At 41.2% G+C, this 17,473-nt stretch overlaps 1 protein-coding gene across 1 annotated transcript in view; it reads left to right on the forward strand.

The window, feature by feature from the left end:
- Positions 1-17,473, forward strand: part of esrrgb (estrogen-related receptor gamma b) — a 208,110-nt gene that overhangs the window by 52,666 nt on the left and 137,971 nt on the right. The gene's annotated exons all lie outside the window — the stretch shown is intronic.

The following is a 17,473-nucleotide window of genomic DNA, read 5'->3' on the forward strand; positions in this document are numbered from 1 at the left end:
ATATTAAAGACATGACCACTTTATGTTAGTCTCAAGCAGTTTTAGGCCAAAAAAAAACATGCAGTTTTTTTAATGTTGTACCATTGTATAGGAAATTACTGAAAATACTGGGGTCCTTTAATAGTCTTTGAAGTACATAAATTTGGTACTTTTGGAAAGCTGAGAGTCCTGTGGATTCAGTGAGCCCAAGTTTATGCGTGATGATATTAGCCTTCATTGCAGCCATGTCATTGTAGTGAGACAGTTCTTGAATGGACACCACTGTATAAAAGATTTGTTATGACTAGTATCATCACAGCTTCATGTAACTTTACAACCAAAAACTAGAGACCTCAGGCATTCGGAGGATGGATGGCTTTTATAGGTATATTGACATTGTCTGAGCAATTTCCAGGACAGAATTGCTATCCAATTGCCAAAATATGCGGTTCTTACAGAAATCTCCGAATGTCAAAGGTTTACGATACCAAATCACAGCATGGATTTTTCCTTGATGTTCCATAATATCTTGGTTTCTTAATTTGGTAAAACAGAAAACAGAAATGGGTCTATGGTGGATCTCAGAGGGTTAAAAAAAAAGGAGCCCAGGTTTATCATTCATGCAGCAACAGAGTGATTTAAGATCTCCAGCCAGACGGACAGAATCAATTTCAGAATGAGGTACCAGTTTCTTTGACCGTACGGTAAGTTTGTAATCTTCTTGGTGTTTGATGGTTGACCTGCTGGCTCAATTGTTCACTCTAAAATACTGGTGAATCAGCGCAGTGTGTGTCAGGAGGTATGGGTGAACCCCACATTAAAACATTATGTCATTAAAAGTAAAAAATGATAACAGATGTTCCCCCCCTCGAGAGCAGGCACTGAAGACTGTAGATCTCACAGTAATTCAGGCTGGTGAAACGGTTCAAACACAGACCTCGATCTAAAGTCACAACACTTATTCTAAAGAATAACAGACTTCAGTGGCAAGATGTGAACACCTTATCGTCAAACATTTCTTGGCAACAGACACATGATTTTAGGATAAGCTAAAAGGGGTAGGGAGATTCTTCCATGGAAATTCCCTGATACATTTCACTGTAAACTCATTTTTAAGCGTCTCTGGACAGTTTTATTTCCTGAATAGAGGGAGGACTGCTCTTAGATCTCCAGCTTTTGTTTAGTAGCACTGATTTCTTATCAGATTGTAATGGATGGAGTGAAATCTGAGCCAGAAGGAGAAATGATGGCCGTCGTGGGACTCTAAAATAGTCTGACTCTGGTGTCTGCCTGCATTTACAGCACTGATGAAAGAACCCGGCCTGTATGACCGATCTGACGTAATCAAGGGAGACGAGGTGTAATTGTCAAGGCTGAAAAGAAAATCCTGCTGAAGCATGAGTAACGTTACTGTGATGTCGCCGGAAAATGAAAAGTAGAGGTGTCTTTAAAATGCATTCATGGAAACGTTTCCTGGTGGCAGTTGTAATTATCCAAACAATCAAAACACCTAAAAGAGGAAGCTTTGGGCAAAGTTAATTGCACGTGTACAGTAAACCATATATAATAGTGGAAAGTAAATTAACAAAAACAGAGGCCATGTGAAAGTGTGCTGGATAATGGCGGGTTATACGATGGGTTACGGAGATTGCAGAGGATCAAGTTTTATCCTAAACAACCATAAACTTCTGCTATTACTGCCTTCTCAAAATGCATAGTGCCCTGGAGGTTTAAGAAATATATGTCCTTGGGATTCACACTGTAATTTAATCTGTAATTAACACAAAATCTCAGCTCTTTAAAGTTTCTAATTTTGCCTGCTGAGGAAAATATGTGTGCAACATGTACCAAGCGTTCAAGATATCTCATTCTTCTTTACGTTACCAGGTTGACAACAAAGTGCCAGTGGTCACAGTGGAGTCTTTGCAACTTAAATTCATTGTAAGCAAACTCACTGTGCTGTTTGACTTACTGTGACAAAGTGTTGCTTATCCTTAGCAGTGTATGTGATGGCGTATATTTTCTCTTCGATGCCTCACGTACAATCTAAAATTAGCAGTGCTGACACCATAAATATACTGTAGAGGAGCAGAGAGAGAGCAGAGAGGCTGCTGGCGTGCAAACTGAACGTATTCTGGAAAACTTATGAGCCAGTTTCATTCTGGAAATTAGAATAAACCTACTAAATGCTAATGTCCCAGCAGCCCTCTAATACTGTGCCTGCATGGCTTGGCAAGATATACTGCTGCACTTATGAGTGAGGAGTTTGAATATTTTTTCTGATTCTTAAGTAATTATTTAAAAAAAATAAACAGATTTTTTTTGTTGTTTTTCAGTCATATACAATATACAACATTGTGGGTGGCTTCTTAACAATTTAAATAATAAAAACAAGCATAGGAAAAATCAAGTAGTACCTAAATAACTCCACTATTAGATAACCTACTAAAATTTAATAGGGTTGAAGAATGAGAATCATTATAAAACTGAATATGTCTTTCCTTTCTCTCAGTACTGACCCAATTATTAGTGTACCCTGCAGTCTGCATGCCTGAAAGGCAAACAAATTGCCAGATTGAATATTGGCATTGTATGTTTCTACAAACCACGCCTTTGCCCTCAGATATGTTGTATGTTTCATATGTAGCAGGTATGTTAAAACTTCCCAGTTCTTTATGTCTAAATTTTACTTTTTTTTGACAATGCTGTTGTAATATGTGGTTAGGTTAAGGGGATGTGGTTAGGGTTATGAGAATGTGTTTTGGCTTAAAATGTCCAGTTTGGTGGCTACAGACACTGGCTGGATACAACACGAACTGCCCAACAAACACCTGCTTTTGTCACTACAAGCACAGCTGCACAGCTGTGAATTGTCATTAAAAAATACCCACTTAATTTGCTTCAAGTACAGCTGGACATGTCAGGAACTTTCACTAAAAAAACCCACCCACTTCTATTGCCACAAGCACATCTGGACATGTCATGAACTGTAGCTAAAAACACACCTGTTTTTGTCACTACAAACTGCTGGACCCGAACTATCTCTAAAAAACACCTTTTTTGTCACTTCATGCACAGCTGTACATGTCTTGAACTGTCCCTAAAAAATGCTTGCTTTTCTCTCTACAAACACCCACTTTTGTTGCTACAAAATACTGGACATATCCTGAATGGTCGCTAAAAAATACCTGCTTTTATTGCTACAAGCACAGCTAAAAACATCCCTAGCTGTCGCTTTAAAAAACATCCACTGTTATTGCTACAAACAGCTGGACATATCCCAAAATGTTGCTAAAAAATACCCACTTTTGTTACTACAAGCACAGTTGGACATGTCCTGAACTGTCATTAAAAAAACATCCTGTTTTGTCTCTACAAATACCTACTTTGTGGCTACAAACACCTGCTTTTGTCGCTACAAAAAGCTGGACATATCCTACACTGTCACTAAAAAAACCCCACTTTTGTTGCCTCAAGTATAGCTGGACATGCCCCAAACAGTCGCTAAAAAACACTTGCTTTTGTCTCTACAAATGGCCGCTTTTGTTGCTAGAAAACACCTGCATTTGTCGCAACAAACTGCTGGACATATCCCAAACAGTGGCTGAAAAATACCTGCTTTTTTCACTAAAAGCATGGCTAGAAATGCCCCTAACTGTCGCTTTAGAAACACACACTTTTATTGCAACAAATGCCTGCTTTTGTTGCTACAAACACCTACGTTTGTTGCTACGAACAGCAGGACATATCCCGAACTGTTGCTAAAAAAATGCCCTCTTTTGTCGCTACAAGCACTGCTGGACAAGTCCTGAAGTGATGCTTAAAAAACACCCCTTTTTGTTGCTACAAACACCTGCTTTCATAACTATAAACACATCTGGATAATCCCAAATGGTTGCTAAAATATACCTGCCTTTATCGCTACAAGCACAGCTAGAAATGTCCTTATCTTTCACTATAAAAATACCTGCTTTTGTCACTACATACACAGCTGGACATGTCCCGACCTGTCATTAAAAAACACCTGCTTTTGTTTATCTCAAACAGTGGTCTGCTGCTATCTGCTGCTTGGCAGCTATCTTGTCTAGATGTCACACCATTACACCAAACATTAACCTATTATCTATTTGGAGGTGCCTGCTGATTTGGTGCCTATCACTTAAACGTGGATGGAAGTTCTGTGGCATGTAGTGTGGAGTCCTACAAAATCAGCTGTTTTAAACCACGATCTTTGTTGCAGCAACAAATATCTCAGTGATTTCCTGTCTCTGATGGGCACACTGGCCCCACAACTGTCTTCACATGAAGGAACAGAGAGGAAAAATACAAACATGTCCTGCTGCTGGACAAATGTCAGTTTGGCTCCTGTTGTACAACAGATCATTTAGAGCGTGGTGATACTGTGAAAAGAGATAGTTTCTCATCAGTATGCTTCGCAGGTTTACAGTGTTAGTTTGGCAAATCTTTGCTCACTGGATCCTGTATAAATATGCCAAGGAGTAAGTGAAAACATAATGCCGTAAAAAATAAAATTACTGACTTGAGAAATTAATTAAAATAGCTGAATTACTCAATAAAGCTTCTCAAGTGGAAATGTTATTTGTTATTCCATCTTTGGAAATTTTAATAGTAAAAGGATTGTTTTTTAACGCAGGGTGGGTTTCTGCTTCCCATTACACTGATTATGTTTGTGGTGCTGAAAAGATAAAACTGCATTTAAATGTTAATCCGTGTAATAAAAGAAACATGTTAGTCACTGGGCTGGAGAAGTGGACCGTTGGACGGCCTGCAGCTTGACTACGAGGATGTTTGTTATTTGCCTTCCTGCAAACATAACATAGCACAGCTGATCGGCTCCGTTTACAGCCACAGTGAAACCACTATTTCATTTGGAAGGGAACACAAAGGGAAATGGCACTGGGGTCTGCAGATGGAGGGGTGAGCAGCGGTGACAGAGGAAGAAGACATCTTACTTTGTATGTTTACAGATCCGATTTGGCCATCTGGACAGATTAGATTATCTGAGTGTTTGAGAACAGAGGAACTGAACAAGTAACAGTTTGTTTAGAGGCATTTATTTCACTGGAAACACCTTCATAAGTCAAGAGGACACTTCCAGTTGAGCTCCCTGTGAGGCCGTTTCCATCAGGACATCAGCAACTGTATTTCAGTGTGCAGCCTGCCAAGTCCACATCTCATTGTGGTGTGTTGGAGCATGTAGTGGGAATGTGAGAGGGGACTGCCCATATTAGTTTTTGTTTACAGTGATGACAGGATGTGGCTTGATAACTATGCAATGTTTGTTTAAATATTATAGTGAGTTACGGATTATAAATCCTACACGAGTGAGTCAAGGGATCGCACGCACGCTGGGCATTTTATCTGATTTTGCTACCGCGTGACATAGAAAAACCTCCAGTAGGCCCACTGTTCTGTTGTCAAGGTTTAAATCCAGACTGTCCTCCAAAATACGATCACAAAGGTAATTTTTTCATGTGGAAATTACAAGTCATATTCATGTGTTTTGTTAAGCAGCAACTGCTGGAGGCTACAGTAATTATAACGGCCACAAAGAATAAAGTCAGGTGATGTAGTTTGAAGGACGACAAAGTCTGCGTATGGTGGATGGGGCTAACAAACAGGACTTTCATCTGGGAGATGGGTGTTTGTTGAAACCAAAAGTCAACGTTGAGTTGCTTTAACAGTGTAACATAGTATGCCGTAATAAACATCTTGTGATCTGCATGACTTATGCCACATGATGTTATGTTAGTAACAAACGTACTTGTTTTAACCCAAACCATGATCTTTTTTCTAAGGGTGCTTTCAGACCTAGAGTTGTCTTGCTTTGGTCTGAATCAGGGGCTAATTTTGTCACAAAGTTGCATAATTGCCTAGAGTTGGTTCGTGTTCTCACGGCAGCATTTACAAGCGGACCAGATCAAATGCCTTGTGTGAGAAAGCTGCTCTTGATTGGTCAGAATTTCCATGTGAGAAAAATCCAGCAAGTAAAGCAAACGTTGAAGAAGAGTACACTTGCAAGATAAATGTGACACTTTCTAATGTCACAATGGAGGGACAACTACGCAGGTTGATTTTAGCGCTGCTCATCGTGGACTATATTGCTGTCATTGTTCATTTTAGTCAAACCATACAGTTTGAAAAAGAGGCGCGGCTCCAACTAGAAAACAATGTTTTGATGCATTGGATGTGCTGAATGTGCATATTAAAGGACAACTTCGATATTTTTCAACCTGGGCTCTATTTCCCCATGTGTATGTGTGTGTATGATTCATGGGTACCACTCGTTCTAAAATTGGTTCAGTATTGAGCCGCGAAACGAGCTAAAACAGTAGTGGGGGCAAATGCGTCCCGTATAAAACTGACCGGTTCAGATCGCCAGTGCTATCTCTGTAAATAGCATATGGTAGCGGCCCTGGGGCAGGGGTGACTGTGAATGAGTGGAGTCAGCTGTCTGCTTTCAGCAGAAAGGCAGAAGTTGTCCCCGCTTGGTAATGTAAATGAGTATGTGTGTGTGAAGTGTGTGTTACGCTAGAAGAGTCAGAGGACGGAGTCTTTTACGTGCTACCCCCTGGAGTGTTACCAGAGTTTTTGGAGTGCTCAAATAAACTGGCCTTTTTCCCGAACGCAAGAACAGGATGTCGCGCAACACCCCGTACAGCTTTCATAGGCTGCTTTTGTCGGACGGCGAGATGCTGAAGTTGTGGCTAGTTGTGCTACAAATGGATGCTAACACTCCTCTCCAGACACTGCGCCTTGCAGACCATCGGGTCTGCAATGCTCACTTCTCCTATGATGACTATGCCAGCCGAAGAAGAGAAGACATCCAATCCCGAAACACCTCTTCCTCAAGAAAACGGCTGTCCCACCAGTAGAGAGAGCTACAGACACAGTGGAGCAAAGCTTGTGACATCACACAGCCCAGAAATAAGGGAAAGGCTAAGTTAGCATGCTATTTACAGAGATAGCACTGGCGATCTGAACCGGTTAGTGGCGAAAAAACACACACTTCACACACACATACTCATTTACAATACTGAGCAGGGACACCTTCCGCCTTTCTGCTCCAACACTGACTAACAGCTGACTCCACTCATTCACACTCACCACTGCCCCAGGGCCGCTACCATATGCTATTTACAGAGATAGCACTGGTGGTCAGATCGAGGTCGGAACACTTTCTCACCACAAACAAACCGCACCAGAGTTCGTCTGGAACCGGACTGAGACCACCTCTTCAAGAAGGTGTCAGTCCAGTTGTTTTGGTGCACACCTGAGTGTGATTGCTGTGTTCACACCTGCCCAAACGAACCACACGAACTTGAGTTCGATAGAGCCGAACCAAACAGGGCCGGTGTGAAAGCACCCTAAATCTTAGTTTAAAACAACGGCTGTAAACGATCATATACAAGATATTCCGTCATCCAGCTGTAGGTGTACTAATTTAGGAAACTAAATGAGCTAAGTTGGAGTGCTTACACTCCAAGTGTTACAACATTTCAAAAAACAAAACATTTCAGAAAAAATTATTTAAAAAAACAGAACATTTCCCAAAACACTGCAACATTTTAGAAAACACATTTCAGAAAACAAAGCAACAATAGAAAAACGTTTTCCAAAACACCACAGTATTTCTTAGTAAGAGGAAATGACATGAAACATTGTAGTGTTTTGGGAAATTCTAAAATGTTTTGATCTGGCAAATGTTTTTTTTTTTTTTTTTTTTTAAATGTTGTAGTGTTTTCTGAAATGTTGTTTTGACCCTTAGGGCCACCATAAATTCCTACGACTGTATGTTTATAAGCTCTTCTATACAAACTGTGGAGGTCAGTCAAAGCAGCACATTAATGTTAGTGTTCCCAAAGCCTGTGTCATAGTTAGTTTCAGACAGCATTTTGAGACGTGTATGTTACCAACACAAGTAGCTTCTGACATGTAGAATAGAGTTTTTATTGTAGTGAAGTGCTCTGCAGTAGTTTGGGACGTGGGCCCTATAAATGAAACTGAACCTTTATGTATAAACGCCCAAACACTAATACTGCCTATATACGTACATACACACACATAAGAACAAACCTCCATGGAGGCTTTTGGGCCTGCTGTACATTACAGCACACACACACACACACACACACACACACACACACACACACACATGCACATTGTGTGAGACAGCCTGTCGCCTATGGAGCGCTGCCAGCCGAAGGAGTCATGAGGTCTCGTGCAGATTAATGGGGAGGCACAAACCAAACATGTTTCTCATTGACTTTGTGGACGAACAGCCTGTCTTTGCTTCTGCTGGTTACTCAGCAACACAGAGGCTGAAATATCTAGTTACTAATAGAAGAGTAATTACAGCGCTATTAGAGATGTACAAATTTGACTTTTTCCACTTTAGTTGAGTAATGTTGGCGTTAGGCTGTGTATGCTAATGGACAAAAGTCCAGCAGAGCAGTCTGTTGAATCCACGAGCTGAACATTCAAACAGTTCAGTTATTGTTAAATACTTTCCCTCACTTGGGAAACTCCAGTGCACATTTGAGCTTGTTGCTTTTGTCAAAGTGTACCAGACCAAAGATACTCTCTGACTGCATTTTGATGGCTCATCACTGGTAGCCTGATTCCTGAACAACCTTTTATTGTTCAACAGTCCTTGTTTGAAGGCCAAATCCTTGATTTGTGTAACAGCTTGTGTGGCATCTACAGTCCAACTACAAGGCAAGTTTATTTATATGGCACCAGTCAGACACAAGGCAATTCAAAGTGCTTTACGAGGGCGCAGAAGTACACTAAATGTAAGACATTAAAGGTCCAGTGTGTAGGATTTAAGGGGATATATTGGCAGAAATGGAATATAAATATGTTTTGTTGTGTTTTTGTTAATTTAAAATGAGCCATTTATATCTACATAGAGAATGGGGCTTTGTCCATGGGATCTGGAATGAACAAACCAAACTCTGGCTCTGGATATGGCTATTTGTGGTTTCATATTTTCATGTTGTCCACCATAGTTAGCAGCCGCTCTGAGACAAGCCAAACAGTGTCAGAAAAACACTGAAATTTAATGTGAAACTGCTTCCAGAGACCTCTGCAGATAGTTCAGCTCCCAGTAAAAATCTCCTAAACAATGAACACTAAAGGAATTGTAACCGGGAGTTCACTCTAGGCACATGGGAGGAGTTTCATCTGGCTGCAGTCTGCAATCCTTGCTGCTAGATGCCACTAAACCCTGCTCACTGCTCCTTGAAGAACACATTTGAAATGGCATTTGGACAGTAAATGTGTCATGTGGAGGCGGCACATCGTAGCATTTCCCAACAGCATTTGTCGCACAGAATCTGGGTGATTCTGGGCCCAGCGGTGTTTGTCGTACCGAACCTGGATGTTCTTAACCAACACATGGAGGTGTTTCCCAGCGAGTGAACCTGAGTATTTTTTTTTTTTTTTTTTTTTTTTTTTTTTAAAACAGAGCCTTGGTATATTTTAGTGAACCTGAGAATTTTTAGTGGCATGTCGCAGCAATTCCTAGCGGTATTTGTTGACCATCCACTGACCCTGGATGTTCTTTACCATCATACGGCGGCATTTCCTAGCAGTATTTAAACCACAGAACCTTGGTGTTTTTATTGGCATATCACAGTATTTTCCAGCAGCATTTGTCACGTCTATCCTACATGTTTTTTACCAAAACATAGAGGCGTTTCCCAGCAGTGTTTAAGCCACCGATCCTGGGTGTTTTTACAAACCCAGCCAGACAATCGGACACTGATTAAAAAAAAAAAGCTGTCCTTTAACATCGGCATGATGCACTCGTGAGTGTCAGGGGAAAACTCGGCGGGACGAGAATGAAAGTTAAGGCGGCAAAAGTCCGAGTAGGGTGGGTCGAAGTGGTGGTGGATGGGTCCAACCAACACCGACTTTCACCCAGGAGAGCAGTGTTCACTTCCCGTGAGATTATAAAGCCAATCCCTGTTCTTTTTTTCCAAAACCTAACAATATGCGTTAGTTGTTGAAGGGGAAAAAAAAAAGTTAATTTGCAGTGTTGTATTGACGTAGTATGAATGTCAACAACCAACGCACCCAGGGTACCTTTCATGTCATATCTGACATTGAGAGTCCATGACCAAACTTCGAAATGTGACGAGATTGGAGTTAGAATGTGTTGAACCCGTCCCTGCTTTTCTAGCAGCATTTGTACCACCAGACATAGTTGTTTTAAGACAACATGATCTTTTCCTAACCATAACCAAGTGTTTTTTGTGCCTAAGACCTAGCCATGTCTTTACCACAGTGTCGGTGAAGATTCTCAGTCATCCAGGTCATGGTAATCGTCGTAGGCAACTGGGCTGCAGCTGTACCATTGATTTTTTTCTTTTTACTGAGACCTGCGATGACACAGTTTCAAATTTACAGTCCATAGATGTATGCACAAGGTCCAGATTTAAATATAGACCATGACAATTGGGCTGGAAAAGGCACTTTACACACATTTCAACTGCAGCTGGAGAATATTATGCTTATTATATTAAGTTTTATGACAAACGTGTAGGTGGTATAAACCTCTGCTGTAGACATTCGTTTAAAGATTTTTTAAGGAAATACCTGGTTTTCATTTGTTCAGAATATATTCCAAACTCCACAGTATATGAAACACCTGCAGAGTTTCTTTTCTATAGACCAACATTAGGTGCAATCCATTTTAATGACATGTAACTACACACAGGGCGGCACTGCAGTGTACCTGTGTTTGGCCTGTTGGTATTTCCAGTGTTTTTTCTAAGGCAAGCTCGCATGCTGAAAGTGAGGTCAAAAAGCCTTTATTTTCAGCGTTTCTTACATCTGCCGAGGCTTCTTGCAGCTCATTGACTTTACGCTTTGTGTTCCTTAGCCTTTGTCCAAGTGGCATAAATCTCTTCTTCTTTGCGGAGAGACTGCAGCACAGCTATTTTCTCCAGTTTGATCCCCAGTAACTGTGAGAACATGCAGTATGCCCAGACAGGCAGAAAGATAATAAACTTAGCAAAACCACTTAAGTCCTCATTTTGGAGCTTGTGCAGGGAACGGCGCCCCGCTGACATGGTCTCCATTACCTGTTTGAGCGGAGGCAGCTGTAATAGAGGCTGTTAAGGATCTGACTTCCCTCATCAATCTGGTTTGTTCTTCTGGGATGAGGATTGGGGAGTAAGCCGGTGTTAAAGTTACCTAGAGGGTAATCTGACGAGAATTACCGCTCAGGTGTCCACATGATTTAGGATTCTCTTTTTCTCACGACCCTTATGTGTGCACGTGCGAGCACAGAAACACAGCTGAACACACAAGCAGGATGCTTTAAATGCCGCACAGCCAGCCTGCTTTATCCTCTATGCTCATGTTTCTCTGAGGGTTTATAAAGTAGTTGGTAACTTGACGTGAATGGAGAAGGTGTTTACAACTAAAGAGAGACAAAATAAACGAGTTAAAGGAAACTTAAACCCATCTGCCAGCAGTGTTACACAGATTCCTTAAACAAAGGAGTCCTTTTTATGGTTTTATTGTCAGGATGTCGTGCAGTTTGACTCTCTGTGTGTCACATGAATGTGGGAACAGACATTTTTTATAGCGTTATTATTTAAATTCACACAACCCTGACTCCCAGAAATTACATTTATATACCACTAAACTCACAAAATGCAGCAGTCTACAGCCCACATGTGGTTAGGTTCAGGCCACAGAAACATTTTGCATAAGGTGAGGAAAAGATGATGTTTTCTTTTATACATATTGAAAAAGTAAATGCATCTTGTTTCATGCTCCCAGTCAGTCTAGACGTTTTGTAAACCAAGATCACAATCTTTCTCTGACCTTAACCAAGAGCTCGGTGCCCAGTCATAAAAACATTACAAGCAGCCATTATATTGCTTCATAATATTACAGAGAAAACAAATTAATATTTTGTTAATCAACATTTTACAGATATGATCATCGAAACGTAGTCAAAACATATTTGCTTCTGCAAATTAGTACTGTAAAGCCTAACTGTAATTTTGGAGAAAGGGTTGGGCCACTAGTGACGGTTAAAGGATAACGAAAGAGAAATGTCATAAATTCAGTGAACTATCTCAGTAATTTTGTGTCAGTAAAACAGCAGATAGCTGTCTAAAGTTTGCTCTAAAGTGAGCCATCATAACCCCGAAGAAAAGTAAATTCAGTTTGTGTGACAGATTCATGCCTCTAAAGGCACAGGACTCCTGAAAAACAGAGTTTTTCATTCGGGTGTGTGTGATGCACGGTTTTGTCGGCTCACACTGGGTGGTCTCATTCATCACTTTTTCAATAAGCTAGCAAAACTGTAATCTGAAGAGTTGTTTATTAAGCTGATCTTTGCCTTAACCCCGAGATTAAATCGACAAGAGACCTCACACCTAATTGTAACTTCAAATAGAGATGTTTGTTGTTGTTGTTTTTGTGAGCGATTTGCAAAATTCTTTGCTCCTTGTGCCGCTAGCACGGCTGCAACCGTGACTAATGACTTCCCCTGCAGATTTTCAAATTACTGTTACCCACAAATTGACCATCATAACATTCATTCATTTTCCGTAACCGCTTATCCTGTTGGAGATCATGGGGTGCTGGAGCCTATCCCAGCTGATATGAGGTGAGAGGCGGGGTATGCCAGACTATCACAGGGCTGACACATAGAGACAGACAACCATTCACACTCACATTCAACTTAGAGTCGCCAATTAACCTGCATGTCTTTGGACTGTGGGAGGAAGCTGGAGTACCCACGCTGACACGGGGGAGAACATGCAAACTCCGCACAGAATGGCTCCCGAACCCCCCACCCTGGGTTTGAGCCAGGAACCCTCTTGCCATGAGGCGACAATGCTAACCACTGCACCATTATGCACTATCATAACATTATATCAGAAAATATGTACAACTAGATAGTGTTAAAATGCATTAATATAAAGATAAACTACGCCTAAACTATGTCCAACAGCAACGATCTACTCAGGGGGTAGATGTATTCTTGCATCAATAGATGCCCAAATAGGCTTACAAGGCAGACTATCAATGTCCATGTGCATAGTATATTCTGTATTCATTCATACCTGCAACGCAACAGATAAACTGGTAGTGTGCATTATTCAGTCTAGTTTGCTTAATTATCTGAGCTTTAGAAATAAAAATGAGCCTATACTTTAACTCTAGTCAAGTTGCTCATTTTCATTAAACCAAAATCAGGAGTTTTGTTTCGCATTCTTACAAAGGTGCATGCTGGTTATCATATTAATTATGAATGTGCACTCAGAGCTCGCAGAAGCACAAAACCACACTGATCCAAATGAAATACAACGTTTTTCGGGAGTCTCTTAAAGGCAGATGCCAAAAAGGTAAACAGTAGAAAAACACCATTCATGTTACAAAGTTAATCCACCAGAAATGTGCACTTACACGTATTTGATTGGATAGCAATGCTTTATCAGACGATGTCGCGTTGCGGCAAAAGCTGAGCAGGCCTCAAGTCTTTGGATGGAAAACCCTGTTTTTTTTGTTTATTTGTTTGTTTTTGGCAAAGCCCCCTGCGTTGATACAGACTGAGACGCTGACTCGGTTCAAATTAAAGTTTTTTACAAAGGGCTTAAAGATATACTACGCAGGATTTTCCTAAAAAACAATGTATAGACTCAGACAGATGTAATCCTTCTCAGTCATAACTTATGACCCGCTACAAGTGTGTGGCAGTGTATTTATCTGCAGACACCCTGCCGTCTACCCTTTTTTTCAACACACATTAATTAACATTTCTGTAAATGTGCCAGTGTTAGCCAGCTGGCTAATTTTCAACTACAGTCCTTTGGCAAGATGTTTTGAAACTTCTTATTTTGCTGTGTTTGGGATGTTCCTGGGCAAAGGTGCAGCTGAGGTCGGGACTGTATAAAAAGGTAGTGACCAGGTGCCAGACCACAGGCAGGAACCATCCAAGAAGAAGCTACGAAAATCACGCACGCAGCAGAAAAAAAAAAGAGCAAATATAGCGAGCTGAAATGTCAAGAGGACAAAGCTGAGGTTGGGTTTTATTTTAACTTTTGCTGGTGGTACTGTTTAGAAACAGCAGCTGACAGTTCCTGCGTAGTACACACTTAAGTTGGTGTGAATGCATCCTAAGCTTAAATTGAACAAGACTTTGATTTGTAAAATTCAAAATGTGTCTATCTTTCAAAAAAGATACTCAGTCTGACTGTAGAGTCCACAGTTTTGTATTTCTGGCATCTCTCGCCTCTGAAGCTCGACACCAGCAGTGCTTTATGTAATCCAAATTTGTGAACTTGGCCGGTTTCTTCCCAGAGTAATAAATTTTACATAATGTCGTATCCTGATTTAAAGGGTGTGCAAATTATAATCTCACACTGTCTCTGTCTCTCTGGCTTTCTCACACGGTCTCTATTTTCCCTCCCTCTCTTCACACACGCGCACACACCATCCCTCTATTATTGGAATACTGTCACGGAAACACACACTCTGCTGTAATATAATGCTGTAGTTTGATCCAGACCTCCCATTCATTTGTTTAGCTATAAAGGTCTATGAAGTTGATACGTGTTTACATATTTGTTCACCCCTTCACTCTTTTCCAGTAACTATGGCCGCTGGCTTGACTTGTATATATATGTGAGTGTGTGTGTGTGTGTGTGTGTGTGTGTGTGTGCACTCTCCCCATTGCTGAATTACACAACTCTTTCCACCCTGGGGCCTGAGAACTGGTCTGATGTGACCTGATGATTTTATTGCAGCAACAGTCCTTTTGAGGACTCTCTCTCTAACACACACACACACACACACACACACACACACACACGCTCACTTTCCCTCTGTGTGTCTGTCTCTCACTTCCCCCTCTCAATTTTTTCTCTCCCTCCACATCTGTTAATCTGCTCAGGGAATAGCAGCAGACGCAGTTTTCCAAACCTCTGTGCATTTACGTGTCATGCAATTCATCATTGGTAAGACTTGGACGAGCACACGTTCTGAGAAAGTCAGACTCCAGCCCCGAAACGGACCCTGAGCTCCAATCAGATTACGGCTCGCTCATCCAGTAGCCGGGAGCTGGAAATAGGTTTATTGCAGGTTTGGGGTTGAGGTGGTCAGCTTTGCCTCAGAAGGAGCAAACACTGTTCTTATCTGCATCTTCAAACCATCCTTGAGTGTCCGTCTGCGACAAGTGAAAGTCCAGGCTCAGCACAAAGATGTAATGCAATTAAAGGACAGAGGCATGAGGAGATGAAATTATGTGCTGAGGTTCTTTTTGGATCCATTTAGGTGATGCAACTTCTGAATGATTCAACGGTGCCACCTTGGTAGAACCAAATACTGAATACTCACTTTTAATGAGGATGTCATCACTGCAGCGTTCGTCTCTCACTCTGAGTGCTGTGCTGAACAATGTGGATAGCCGCTACATAAGCCAAAATGACTCCTTGCACGGATACAGCGACCCAGGCCAAGCTGGTGCCTCTGTAAGGGAAGGAAGGCCTTGCCATTGTGAACCCCCTCATCCTGCTTCCATTACACCGACATGGGAAAAGATACTCTGGAAGAACCGGCTATATTATTTACTCTTACTGGGAGTGAACCCCAGTTTTGGTTGCATACACTGACTTGAAGAAGTAAACAGTGAAATGTAGTTGCACACCAGTTATGTGAAACTCTGAGAGGGCCTCGCTGGGTTTTATTACCGAGCGTTTCTAAAGGGACAAATGGTGGACTTAAAAGTCACTAAGTGGCATGACTTCTGCTGGCTTCTGCCGAAAGTTCAAAGTCAATCATGCATGGAGGACGGCTGCTCTTTACCGGTAATGTGTGTTGTTAGTACAGGGCTGTCTGCAAAGCCATTAGAGCCGCGACCCCTGTTTGTAGACCTCGTCATGCCCTCTGGTCTTTGTGTTTCCATCATGGTTCATCTCTGATTGATTGTGACAGGGAACAATAACGGGCACACACAGAAAGGGAATTCTCTCTGGCTACTTGTCAGTCCATATTAGCTCAAACCAGCGCCCTCCCAAATCTGTGTGACTGCTTGCCAGTGCAGTGGAGAAGATGACATAAAAATGGACTGTATGCCACCACCCTCCATTATTAAAGGCTTTATAAGGCTTTATTGATTATTAAAAAGAACAGTAATGTTGTATAGACCAGTGGCTCCCAACTGGTCCAGCCACGGGGTCATGAGTTCAAGGTCCACACAGTTTAATACATTCAGCATCATACATGCATTTGGCCATGTTGTTGATCTAGTTTGCTGTCTCTGTCAAGTCGCTGTCTGTTAATCACTCACTCTACAGCAGGAAACGTTACCTCAAAATAAAAACTCTGTGCCAGAAATTCACTGTACTTAAAAATAAAGTGTCCTTCACAAACTTGACATGTTTGTGAGTCACTTGCGGTCCATTCAGACTTTTGCGACCCACCATTTGGGAACTACTGGTATAGACCCATAATAAGCCATTAATAAAAACAACTTTTGGGTTTGGGTTTGGGGACCAGGCTGTTTCTCTCTTTGTCCAAGGCCACGTTTGGTATTTTTCAACCTGGACTCTATTTTCCCATATTTTTCAGTCTATGTGACTAATAGAGACAACAATTTTTGAAATTGGTCCAGTGTTGAGGAGAATGCCACAGCCATAGAACAAGCTGCAATGTATGCGTTGGGGTAATGTCAGCAATGTCAATTTACATTCACTTAAAGTGCTTGTTTTTGCCACTGACAGGCTCATATTGTTATTATAAGTGTCTGACAACATTATGGAAAGGATCCCAACAGAGATAGATCTTTTTGTTAAAGAGCAAGGTACTTTTTGTTTACCTAGAAACAGCCACAAAATCACTATCGCCAATCCCACCACACTGCCTTTAAATAAAAGGTAATTTTATTATCTTAAAACACATTTAATCAAAAGTCAACAGAAACAAAATAGAACTTAGAAAAGCCATCTTGGTTCATGTGTCCACTGTTTCAGCAACGACCAACTCTGGTTTGATTGAAATAAACCCTTAATTCACCCAGTTAGATGTGAAATATGCTGACTCTATACACACTAAAATTACTGTTTCTTCTGGTTGGTTTGGTGAAAGTAATTTTGAGGCTGTTTCTGGTTGAACAAAAAGGATCTTGGTCTTCCACAAAAAGATCTATCTCTGTAGGGATCCTTAAAATAACAATCTGAGCCTGTCAGTGGCAAAAACAAGCACTTTTAGTGGGCGTTCATTGATGGTGCACAGTTGCCCATTAATGTTAAATTGGCTGTTCGACCACTGCCAGCGGCAGCATGCTTGCTCAATACCTTGACGAATTTCAAAAACTGTTGTTCCCATTAGTCACTTAGACACAATAACATGGGAAAATAGGGTCCAGGTTGAAAAATACTGAACTCCCCTTTAATAAAAGTGAGAAACATAAAGGTTCATGTGTTCCTTACTTTCAAAATAGGCT

Source organism: Epinephelus fuscoguttatus, linkage group LG11 (assembly GCF_011397635.1).
Source record: "Epinephelus fuscoguttatus linkage group LG11, E.fuscoguttatus.final_Chr_v1".
Classification (NCBI taxonomy): Eukaryota; Metazoa; Chordata; class Actinopteri; order Perciformes; family Serranidae; genus Epinephelus; species Epinephelus fuscoguttatus.